General features: G+C 43.4%; 1 long non-coding RNA gene across 1 annotated transcript; it reads right to left on the bottom strand.

Annotated features, from left to right (window-relative positions):
- Nucleotides 1-6,818: 6,818 nt before the first annotated feature.
- LOC142107484 (uncharacterized) lies at nt 6,819-8,826 on the bottom strand. The gene is made up of 3 exons (XR_012679963.1): nt 8,501-8,826; nt 7,725-7,826; nt 6,819-7,480 (listed from the first exon to the last, which is right to left on the bottom strand). It is a non-coding gene; the product is annotated as an uncharacterized LOC142107484 (long non-coding RNA).
- Nucleotides 8,827-12,620: the final 3,794 nt, after the last annotated feature.

The raw sequence follows: 12,620 nt of genomic DNA, 5'->3' as shown, positions 1-12,620 counted from the left end.
GTTTCCGCAGCGCTCTGCAAACTACAAACAGTAGACCATACAGGGTACAACAGTACAGAACAGAACGAGTAAAACCAAGACTCCAATAGCTCCAAGCATATATAGGATAGCAAGCAAGTACAGTCGCATTGGAGGAGAAGAAATTATATTGAGACAGAAGAGAATAGGGCCCTGCACATAACAGATTACATACTAAAGGGAGGGGAAACAGACAGCAGCCACGAGCGGAGTCAGTGAAGGGGATCAAGTGCAGGAGAAGTGCGAACAGGGAAGTGGGAGGTGGGGAGAACAAGGATGGAGAAGGTTAGGTGGATGGCTGGTAGGCTTTGAAGAACAGATGGGTGATCAGATTAGGGGACAGACGGATGGAGTGAGGTCTTTCCAGCGGAGGGAGGAAGCACGGGAAAAATCTTGCATTCTGGTGTGGGATGAGATGATCATTGCGGAGGAGGGGCGACGGTCATTGGCTGGGAGTGTGAATGGAGAGGAGGTACTTTAGGACTTCCACACCAAGCAGCAGTGCTTGTATGCTGCAATACAGTGGAAGTCTCCTCCTTAGAAAATATAGAACATTTGGAACATTTGTTTTTTTACAGTTGTGTTTTGGTGTTTTTATAGGTTTTATGTATAGATTTAAATATTTTGGTGTTTGAGTCTATGTTTTTTTAATAGGTTTTTTTTTTTTATAATTTTTATTTTTGAATGGTCAAGTAGCAAACAGAACCGACATGCACTGTCAGTAAGAAAAAAAAAAACAAGCAATAGAAGCACATCACAGTTAACAAAGCATAAAATCAGTATAAAGATATAAATAGTCAGTGCAACAATATGCGTGTATGGCAGTTGACCAAGGATTTTTAAGGAAATAAGGGAGGGGGCGAAATGCCTCAACAGAGAGTGGCATGACGCAGGAGGAGAAAAGGAGAGAGACTAGTACAGTAGAGAACAGGAAAGGAAAGAGAGAAGAAAAGAGAAAGAGAGGGGTTTACAGGAGGAGGACGGACATGTGTAAAAGAAGAGTCAAGTGAAAGGGGGATAAATCTGAAAAAATGAGAGCCATGGGCTCCATACCTTAGTGAACGATCTTGATGTCCTATTGATAATGCTGGTCATATATTCCAGGCGGTGAACCTGCCAGACTCTATTGATAACGGCTTGAAGCGAAGGTGGAGTTTGCTGCCTCCAGTCTGCTGCTATTTGGCAGGTAGCTGCCGATAAGATATGCCTAGCTAACTTATTCTCATGCCGAGTTGCCGCTGGCGCTCCCAGGGGCAAGAGGAAAAATTTAGGCTCAAATGGAATCGTTACCTGAATAATCGATTGGATCAGGTGTTTGATCTCGGCCCAGAAGTTTGAGAGTTTGGGACAAGTCCACCATATATGGATAAAGTTACCCTCATGGGAGCACCCACGCCAACAGCGATCAGAAGAGTCTCGGAGGAATTTATGTATCCGGGAGGGAACGTAGTACCAGCGGTACAATACCTTATAGGCATTCTCTTTTATTTTAACGCAGATTGAGCTGGAGGCAGCATTCTCATATATCTCCGACCATTCTTCGCTCAAAAGAACTTCACCCAGGTCATGTTCCCAGGCCAGTTCATGCGAGACTCTAGTATTTGAGGAAGGTGGGGCAAGTTCATAATATAATGTTGAAATAAGGCCTTTCGTGGAAGACTGACGGAGACAGAGACGTTCAAATGGGGTAAGGGGGCGGGAGGAGAGGCGAGATTTGACAGTATGGTGAAAGTGGCGGAGCTGAAGGAATTGGTAAAATAATTTAGTGGGAATATTTATTTGCGATTGGATGTCAGAAAACGAGGGGAACACAGCTGTAGAGGTGAGATCGTTTAAGAAACGGACCCCTTGTGAGGTCCACGAGGAGAATGCTTTAGGGGTAAGGCCTGGAGCGAAGTCTGAGGAGTTAAACAAAGGAACTAGGGGAGAAGGATGGGGGGAAAGGCCAAATTTTTGAGAGCATGAGTCCCAGACCGCTAGGGAATGTGTAATGACCGGATAAAGTGAGACACGTTTTGGTCGACGAGCTCGTGGAAGCCATAGGAGAGTGGATGGGGATAGCATACCCAGACTTTCAGCCTCAATCTCGACCCAGACCCTGGAGAGAGACAAGCTACACCACAGAACGCATTGAGCAAGCTGAGCGGAGAGATAATAGCGTCGAAAATCAGGGATTCCCAATCCCCCTCCCTGCGGGGCTCTCTGTAGAAGCTTGAAACGGACTCGGGGGCGCTTACCCGCCCAAATGAATTTAGATACATGGAAATGGAGAAATTTAAAAACGTAGGGGGGGACTCGGATGGGGAGGGTTTGAAAAAGGTAGAGGAGTCTAGGGAGTATGTTCATCTTGACCGCATTAATACGACCTATCCAGGAGATGTATAGTTGCGACCATGAAACAAGGTCTAGCTTAACTTGAGCAAGAGTGTGGGGGAAGTTGGCCTGAAAAAGCTGATGAGGTTGTTTAGTTAGATATACCCCAAGGTACTTGAGTTTTTGAGGGCGCCAGTTGAACGGGAAGGAGCTTTCTAAAGACACCTTGTCAGCTGAGGAGACATAAAAGTCTAAGACTTCTGTCTTGTCCGCGTTAACTTTATATCCTGAGAAGTGGCCGTAAAGCATTAATTCGTCTACAAGAGGAGGGACAGAGGAAATTGGATTAGCAATTGTTAACAGGACGTCATCCGCATATAATGCTATTTTATGGGAAGAGCTACCCACCGGGATGCCTAGAATTTGCTGGTTAGCCCGGATTCTAGCTGCTAAAGGTTCTATGATAAGGGCAAAAATGAGCGGAGAAAGGGGACAGCCCTGCCGTGTGCCATTGGAAATAGTGAAGGGGACCGAGGATAGACCATTTGCAGAGACTGTGGCCGACGGAGAACGGTACAAGGCTGAGATGGCCGTCTTTTTAATAGGTTTTATATATGTATATATGTAAATATTTTTTTGATGCTTCTTTTTTTAGGTTTTAGATATATATATATTTTGAGTGTTGTTTTTAATATGTTTAAGAAGTTCAGTTTCTATTTTAATTAAAAAAGTTTTTTTTACAATCCGAGTATTCATTTCAACAACCATCATACATTGTCCCTGTAGAACTTGTATGATGGCCTCACAGGTGTCAAGTAAGATCAGACCCAGAGCCTGCAGCGAAATAGCTGTGTATGCATGAATCGGCATGCTCATCGGGACTTTCAGTCATTGGTAAAATCGTTACAGAAATTGCATCTTATTACATTTTCTGTAGTGTGTGCCTGGCTTTAGACTGGTTGTGGCAAAATTGTAGGGACTAACAGCATTGTTCCTCACGGAAAAGCTGCTATTATAGCAGGGAACCTACAGTATGGGGTTCCACTGCCATAATGTCAACCAGACCTAGCCCACTGAGAACAAGGTTGAATTACCTAGGGGAATCAGCCCTGCAAATAAAATGCGGCCAACCATCTAGAAGACAGCCCTGTGCTGAAAAAATTAGGGCTCATCCTTGCGTGGTGGTGTGGTTAATTGTGACTGGATCACTTATAAATAACTTATGGTATAAATTTATTTAAAGGAAATAACGCAGGGTGCTTATTTATATAATTGCCAATGCACTTATTTTTGATATTGTGTATATTTTTATATAGGAAATCTTTATTAATCAGACAAGGGGAGAGAATTCATTTTTTTTCTGTTTTTACCTTGCCAAAGGAAATGCCTTATTTCTGATATATATATCTGATCCAATGAGCCTTTGTTTAGAAAGTCGTTTGTGTATTGTGATGTGGGGAAATTACTTGCTTGTGGTTTGTACTTTTCTTTGGGAATGTGTATTCTGCTACTGTCTGAAGAAAGGATTCATGTCAATTAGATCTTTTGACTTGCTAGTAGATCTCCTGCCTCTGAAATAAGATGCAGTAAATAACAGCAAGGTTTTTAAGATATCACAGATAAGTGTAAATATTGTTAGCTTTGCAATGCATGTAAATCTATGTTTTGGTAAACAGGTTACATCCTGATTCTAAAAATAGCCTGTGTCCAAATCTGTATAAAAAGCACTGTCCTTCCTATACACTGAAATGTATCATTCTGATGCTCCATCTGACCTGACCACTGATACCTTTATTACCTTTAATCAGTGGAACTGTCCTTGTCAGGGCACCTGACTGAAATAAACCATCACTCGTTGTTTCAAGACCCTGCTTGACAATTTCTTCAATATTGCTGTAATCCTGTGACCTGGAAATTAGACCCTAAATCTAATCCGTTCTCCCGCTGTTGCTGAGGTTGGACCCAGCTCTCTAGTATCACCTCTCTGCCGCTACCCAGCAGCAGGCCAGTGTGATAGGCCAGGGGGATCCATCCACAGCACCCTGATCCATAGTAAGTGGTCAGGGGTACCAGTCCTAGTGTACCAGCATGGGAGTACACTATCAGCGACAGTTACCCAGAAGGAACGTGGTTCTGAGCGCCACAAAGGAGCCCAGTGGTGGCAACAGGCTCCTCCTACTGCGGCAGGAGGGGCGTATTCAGAATAACGAAAGGGAACATATGCAAAGTAAGCCCAGCCATTTCCCATCAACAACAGACAGGGTGGCATAGGCGGTCCTGTCACCTGTCACAGTAATAAATTGTTAAAAAACTTGGCAAAAGGAGGGAGGGAGGCACAGAGACTGCCGGAAAGCAATCAAAAGGCGTCAGGATCAAGCTCAGAAAAGCTTGAGAATAATGGGAACTTCGGTATTGTTTTTGTTAAACGTCCTTATTCAAGGACAAGCACACATAAGGAATACATTCGTAGATGAATACGGTAGCAATTCACTTAAATTATATAACATCTAACGCACGTGTCTATGCGTTTTTATTTGCTCCTCTGTGATTTGAGAACAAATGCACCTTATTGCACTACATGCTTCTTCTAATTCACAGATGAACACACGTGTGCAATTCCTTAATTACCCTAATTCACCGTATTACTCCTAAACATTCATGTTTTAAGACAATTACAGCATATTAACCCTTTCAATGTATGAGCACATCAATCTGCATTATTCCATTATAACAAGAAAACGTTTTAGAACATATTTTAATGACAAGTATGTCTCGTTAGTACACATTTTCTTAAAAAATGAAAACAGAGACACAGAGGGTTTTATTAAAACTTTTTTATAGCAAAATAAACCACAAATCAACTTTGCAAACATTTAACTAACATAAACAAAAATTAACTATAATCCTTTTTAAGCAAATTTAAATGTTTTGTTTTTTAGCCATTAGGATGTGCGTGAGCGGTATCTCTGCAGCACCTGGGTAAATAAAAAAAACAAAACATTAATCTTAAAACATTATGACATTTTTTAAATATATCTTTGCTCTATGGGTATAAATTTGGCCCACATTTTGCTAGCTCTGCAGAGTTCAGAGGTGCTACATTATTAGAAATTATCTGAAAGATTCATCTTATACCCCATTCACACTGCCCTAAAAACCCGGGATATTGCCGGGGTTCACCCCGACGACCCAGGTCGTGGCTCAGTGTGAACGGGGTTCCCTGCATCTACCCGGGTCTGATAACCTACCCGGGTCTCATTAAACTCCATTCACACTGCACCTTGGACCTGGGAAGTTCCCGAGTCAACCCTGTTCATACTGAACCTGGGCCTGCCCTGTCAATAAGTGTCAGTCATGCCAAGAGGAGCTTTGATTGACTGACAAAGCAAAATATATCTTATTTTCAGTTTCACAGATGTCTTTATTGGCTGGCCTGGACGTTCCCGTGAGAGTTCTGGCCAATTCGGATCTGTACCAGACTGAAGAGGAGAAGCAAGATTGCTGGTTGCTCCCTAGAGAGGTAAATATCTATATTTTTTTATGATGCTTTTCTCAGCAAGATAATACAATCAATTTGCTATTTGTTTACAGTCCCTGTCCATCTGTAGATGTTCACCTTTCCAAATGCAATTCTAAAATATACCAGCAGGTGAATTGTGTCCTGTAAACAAAATATGGCTAGCGTGTATATGTTTTGTGTTTTTTTTTGTACAAGATATTATAGGTTGCAAGATCCACAGCTGTAGTGATTGTTGTCAAATTCCAATATTTTCTGTAAAGCACTGCAGAATATGTGTGCACTATGGAAAGAATTGTTAGAAATAATATTGAGCACACATATACTCTGCTGTGCATAACATTCAATATTTCGGACAATCACATGAACGTACTTGCTCCAGCGGTACTATAAATTGAATCTGTTGTTTTGCTTTATAGAAATCCAAGACCATTAATGGGGTGAAGAGCCCAGTACACATAATCGGGAATGCAACTTACCCATTGCAGTAATGGTTGATGAAGGGCTTCACCCAGCACAATCAACTTTCTGTGGAACAATTTCACTTCACCCATACCCTCAACTCTGCTCGGATGAAGGTAGAAAATGCCTTTGGACGACTTAAAGGACGTGGGAGGTGTTTATTGAAGAGAAATGACATTGATACTAAGCTTCTGCCTCGTGTAGTTGCTGCTTGCTGCATGTTACATATTTGTGAAATACAGAAATAGCAGTTGCTACCTGAGTGGAACATACATGAGTCTGAACTATCTCAGCTTTCTGTAGATTCAGCGACATTTGAGGGCGATCGTACAAATGCCTGTGCAGAAGTCATTCCCACCACCATCACCGCCAATTACCATCACTATTAGAGTAGAACTGACAAAGGGTAACCAGAACAAAATATTTTTATTAAATCTTTCAAAGATCTTTTTGTAGATTACATATTTATTGATATGTACCAATATAAATAAAAAAAGTGCATGTGTTTTTATAAAGGTCTGTATATTATATCTTAAAAAAAATGTACATATAGACAGTTTTGAGTTTTGACAAAGATATGCCAACAAAACTACTGCCAAGTAAACTATTATCCCAGCACTTCAGATACAAACATTGTAAACATAGGGAACATTTTAACTAAAATTGCCACATAAACAGACAACATTAGAACTTTACAATATATAGTGCCATCACCAATAGCTGATGGTAATGGTGGTACTCAGGATTATGTGAAGCAGCCAGGTACTCCGGGAATGTGGAGGAATTTGTTGCGGATGATGTTGGGTTTTAGTGACGTGCCTGAGGTTTGGAGAAGAAATTGTTGCCCTCTGTTATATAAGGTATAAGTCCTGTCTAGGTAGTATAGAGAGTGTGGCGGGGGTTCTGCAAGCCCTTGCACTCTTGGCAACAGACGATCAAGGAAAGCCATTTGAGATTCTCCATTTTCCCTGCTAATCCTCGAATGCATACTCAATTTTTTCGTAAGGAAAGAGTTCTGCAGCTCGTGCTCATTATCAAAGAAGCGTTGGAGACGTGCGTCTTCTATAGCCATATCCATTTCCTTGAACTGTTAAACCATTTCTGTGGTCATGGCTTTTGTTTTTTGTTCCATCTTTGTGAGCCTCTTTTTCTGTTGAGGAACATTGTAAACTAGAAATGTGAAAAACAAACAAAGCACATTAGAGCCACCGAGGAACAATGAATGTTGCTGCAAAATAAAATAGCAGTGTTGTAAGCTGATATGTGCTTGAGATGCCCTCCCTACCGCACACTAGCTTCACGCTACAATATATACGTGTTGATGTTTTTAATATGTATTTAAGTTAGTTTTTTTAATGTTAAACTCTCATTTATTTATTTCTTCTACTTTAATGTTAAAGTTAATAATACTTACTGTTGGAACGTAACAGCTGGGTCTGTGCCGCTGGCGAAGGTTGTGACGCTGGCGATGGTTATGTTGCTGGGGAAGGTGGTGTAGCTGGTGAAGGTTGTGACTCTGCAAAAGACATATTCATTATGTCTTCGTTCACAGCAGAAGACTCCAAATCACCCACCCGCTTGATTGACTGCTTTCAGATGTTGGACTGTAAGCATCAGGGTAGCTTGAGGAGGACAGTGCTATAGGATTTGCCAGGGCAGAGTTGCCGAACACAATGTTACACTGCTCATAAAATGGCCATTCCATACGGCCAGGACCATTCTTTCTGCGGTTGTGGTCATATACTTTTGAGTATTGTTTTCTTAGTGCCTATAACTTGTTGACTATCTGCTGCTGGGTGCGCTTGATTCCCAGGCTAGTTAATATTTTAGCAATATTGAGGTACACTGTGGCATCCTTACAGTTCCAGTTATTTGTTTCTGAATTTCCTCCTCTCTTGTGATTGCAAGCAACTCACGAACTTCTTCCTCCTGCCAATGTGCCATGCTTTCGCCTTCCCCTCTGCAGCATTTAAATGACGTCATGTTCAAGCATCCCTAATCCCCCCAATCATCTCCTTTCTGTGAGACTCGGGTTGAAAAACCAGAGTCACATCGTTCACACTGGCAGCTACCCAGAACTGACCCTGGAATAACCTTGCAAAAGTCCTGTGTGTAATTCCCGGGTCATCAAGTGCAAAAAAAAATTATATATAATACTAGATTATAAAATCAAGAAATCTAGATATGTACATTCTTCAGGGGCTCCCTAACTCCTCCAGCTGGGGCTCCTCCAAGTGCTCCTCTGCTACTATGAGCGGTCCCTCTCAGGAGTCCTCCTGGTCTTCCACTGGGGATGGGGTAAGGGGTTCCTCTGGAGGTGGGGAAACGGTTTCCTCCAGGGTGGTAACAGGGGTTCCTCTGGGGTTGGGATAAGGAGTTGCTATGATGTAGGGAAAGAGGTAGCTCCTTTGACTCCTTCCTGGCTTCCTGTTGATGGTGGAGGTGGCATTGTTTGAAGAAATATGATACATTAGTGTTTTATTAAATTTTATCTCTATCATACAACTCAGCCACAAAGCAGAAGACCACGTAAAATCACAGAGCGAGGTCAACAACTGCTAAGGCGCATGGTGCGTAAAAGTTGACAAGAATCTGCTGATTCCATAGCAGAAGAGTACCGAACTTCCACTGGCATTAATGTACGCATAAAATCTGTGCGGCGGGAGCTTAATGCTCTTTAATGGCTCTTTTTTATTCCAACATGACTGTGCCATAGTGCACAAAGCAAAGGCATGGTTTGGTGAGTTCTTTGTGGAAGAACTTGACTGGCCCGCACAGAGCCCTGACCTCAAACCCATCGAGCACCTTTGGGATGAATTGAACAGAGATTGCAAGCCAGGTCTTTTCGTTCAACATCAGTGCCTGACCTCATAAATGCTCTACAGTATGAATGGTCACAAATTTCCACAAAAACACTCCCAACATCTTGTGGAAAGTCTTCCATAAAGAATGAAAGCTGCTATTGCTGCAAAAGAGTGACCAACTCCATATTAAAGTATATGTATTTGAATACACTGTCATTACAGTCCCTGTTGGTGTAATGGTCAAGCGTCCAAATACTTTTGTCCATATAGTGTAAGTGTTAGGAACCCATCCAGCCGGTACAACAAAACCCGGAGTCTGCTCCGAAAGCCTGGTGTCCACTGGAGCCCCTAGTGGTGGGGACAGACTTGGCAGCAGTCTAACAGAGGGTCAAGAGCTGTGCACTGGCTATGGAGAACCCAGGAATAGAGTGTTATGGCGGACAGCAGCGTGGGGTCCAGGCAGAGTCGGTGCCGGCAGCAGACAGCGTATCCACAGAATAAACCAAGGTCAAAGGTCACAGGCACAGGTTCGGAATCCAGGGACAGGCGAAAGATCAGGGTCACTAGCAGAGAATCAGAATCCGGGTTCAGGCAGTAGATCAGGGTCAGAGGCACAGGTTCAGAATCCAGGAACAGGCAAGGGTCATACACGGAGAATCAATCTTAGGTTAAACACCAAACACAGGGACAAAGGAGCAGGCAGCAGTACTGAAACAGGACGCTATAACCGGTAGTGAGGCTCTGATCTCACTGCCTTAAATAGTACTAACAGCCAATCAGGACAGAGGAGGATAGGGCTGACAATCAGCCTCAGGAGGCAGCTAATTAATTACTAGCTAGAACTAGCATAGGTAATAACATAACCAGGAAGCATGTATAAAAATATAAGTGAACCAGTTTAAATCATATGAGAGCTCCCCCTGGTGTTAGAGGCTGTCCCTACACCCTCCTACATCTATGCCACAAGGAAAATAACAGAGCACAGAAACTAAAACACACTCCCGGCTGCTAGTTCATGCCAGGATGCGGCGTACCGCCGCGGCTCGTGACAGTAGCCCCCCCCCCTTGAGGAGGGGTCAAGGAACCCCGACAGCCAGACTTCATGGGAAATTTCTTAAAGAATTCCTTCTTGAGTCTCTCAGCATGGAGACGCTTCTGTGGTATCCAAGTTCGATCTTCTGGGCCGTAACCCTTCCAGTGCACCAAGTCAGTGGACCTGACCCTGCACTTTTCTTGAGTCCAGGATTCTCTCCACGATGAACTCATGTTCACCTTTCACAAGCAGAGGCCGAGGTCTATTTGCAGAGTGAGGATGGAACTTGCTGGGAGGAACCGCCTTTTTCAGGAGGGAACAGTGATAGGTACTAGGAATCTTTAAGGATGGTGGAAGTTGGAGTCTGAACGCCACCGGATTGATTTTTTCCATGATAGAGAACGGTCCGATAAACCAAGGTCCTAGTTTCTTACAGGGTTGCTTCAACCTGATGTTTCGCGTGTAGAGCCAGACTCGATCACCCACTTTTAATAGACAAGGACCACAGTGACGATCAGCGAGGACTTTGGACCTGCAAGAGGCTTGACGTAGAGCAGAGTGTACTTTTTTCCAGATGGACTTTAGCCGAGATGTAAAGGCAAAAGTCCCGGTAACATGGTAAGAGGAGAGGAAATTCGCTTTTGGATGAAACCCATAGTTACATAAGAAAGGGGATGTACCAGTTGCAGAATGGCAAGAGTTGTTATATGCAAATTCCACCCAAGGCAAAAGAGAAGACCAGTTGTCATGAATCTTCGATACATAAATGCATAAAAATTGCTCAAGAGTTTGGTTAGTTCTCTCCATTTGACCATTCGACTGAGGGTGATAAGCAGACGACAGGGTGACTTTGATTCCAAGTGAATTGCAAATTACCCTCCAAAACTGCGCAATGAATTGGGACCCTCGATCTGAAACAATGTCATCCAGGAGGCCGTGGAGACGGAAGATATGTGAAATAAACAATGTGGCCAAGCATTTGCATCCAGCAATTTTGGTAATGGAACAAAGTGGGCCATTTTGCTGAAAGGGTCAACAACTACCCAAATGGTGTTATGACCGGAAGACCGTGGGAGATCGACTATGAAATCCATCGAAAGATGGGTCCACGGTTTACCTGGGGTAGGTAGAGGCATCAATAGACCAGAAGGACGAATCCTAGAAGATTTGTTTCTAGCACATTCTGGGTAAGCACGGACATAGTTCTCTACATCTGAAGATAAAGTAGGCCACCAAACCCAGCGAGACAAATCTTCAATGGTCCTTTGGATTTCTGGGTGACCTGCTGAGCAGTTATCATGGCCTTCCATGAGAACAGACTTTCGGAGATGAACAGGTACGAATAATTTATTAGCGGGTGTCTGAGCTGGAGCAATTCTTTGGAACCGGCGAAGAGTAGCTCCAAGGTCCTGCGTTAAGGCGATATGAACGGAAGTTGAGGGAACAATGGACTGTGGATCAGGAGACCGAGGATAACACGCCATGAAACTGCTGGATAATGAATCAGCTTTGGTGTTCCTTGAACCAGGACGAAAGGTAATGACGAAATTAAACCGGGTAAAAAACAAAGCCCAGCGGGCCTGCCTGGGATTTAAGGTTTTCGCGTTCTGGATATACTGGAGATTTTTATGATCAGTGAAGATCGTAATTACATGTGTGGCTCCTTCTAACCAGTGCCGCGGTTCTTCTAAGGCCCACTTGATAGCCAATAATTCATGGTTTCCAACGTCGTAATTATTCTCTGCGGGTGAAAACTTTCTAGACAGGTAAGCACAGGGATGCAATTTTTTAGTCTGAGGGTCTTTCTGAGAGAGGACGGCCCCTCCACCAACATCTGATGCGTCTACCTCTACAATGAATGGGAGTTCCGGATCTGGGTGTCTAAGAACTGGTGCTGACACAAATGCGGCCTTGAGGGCTGAAAAACTCGCCAACGCTTCTGGAGACCATTCAGCTGGGTTGGCTCCTTTTCGGGTGAGAGCAGTGATAGGAGCCACCAAGGAGGAAAATGAAGCTATGAATCTTTGATAATAATTAGCGAATCCAAGGAATCTTTGGACCGCCTTCAGGTTAGTAGGGAGGACCCAATCTTGTATTGCCTGAACCTCAGCGGGATCCATCGCGAATCCTGATGAAGAGATGATATACCCCAGAAAGGCCACAGTGGACACCTCAAACTCACATTTCTCTCGTTTAGCGTAGAGATGATGTTCACGTAACTTCAGTAGGACCTCATGAACATGCTGACGGTGCCGAGACAAGGATTGTGAGTAAATTAGGATGTCATCCAGATAGACGACCACTGATTTTCCAAGGAATTCCCGCAACACATCGTTGATTAAGTCTTGGAAGACTGCCGGAGCGTTGCATAAATCGAATGGCATAACAAGATATTCGTAGTGTCCTGACTGGGTGTTGAAGGCTGTTTTCCACTCATCCCCTTTTCTGATTCAGATGAGATTGTAAGCACCTC

Source organism: Mixophyes fleayi, chromosome 1 (genome assembly GCF_038048845.1).
Source record: "Mixophyes fleayi isolate aMixFle1 chromosome 1, aMixFle1.hap1, whole genome shotgun sequence".
Lineage (NCBI taxonomy): Eukaryota > Metazoa > Chordata > Amphibia > Anura > Limnodynastidae > Mixophyes > Mixophyes fleayi.
The sequence above is the reverse complement of the archived record's forward strand: the minus strand, read 5'-3'. Positions and strand labels throughout refer to the sequence as shown.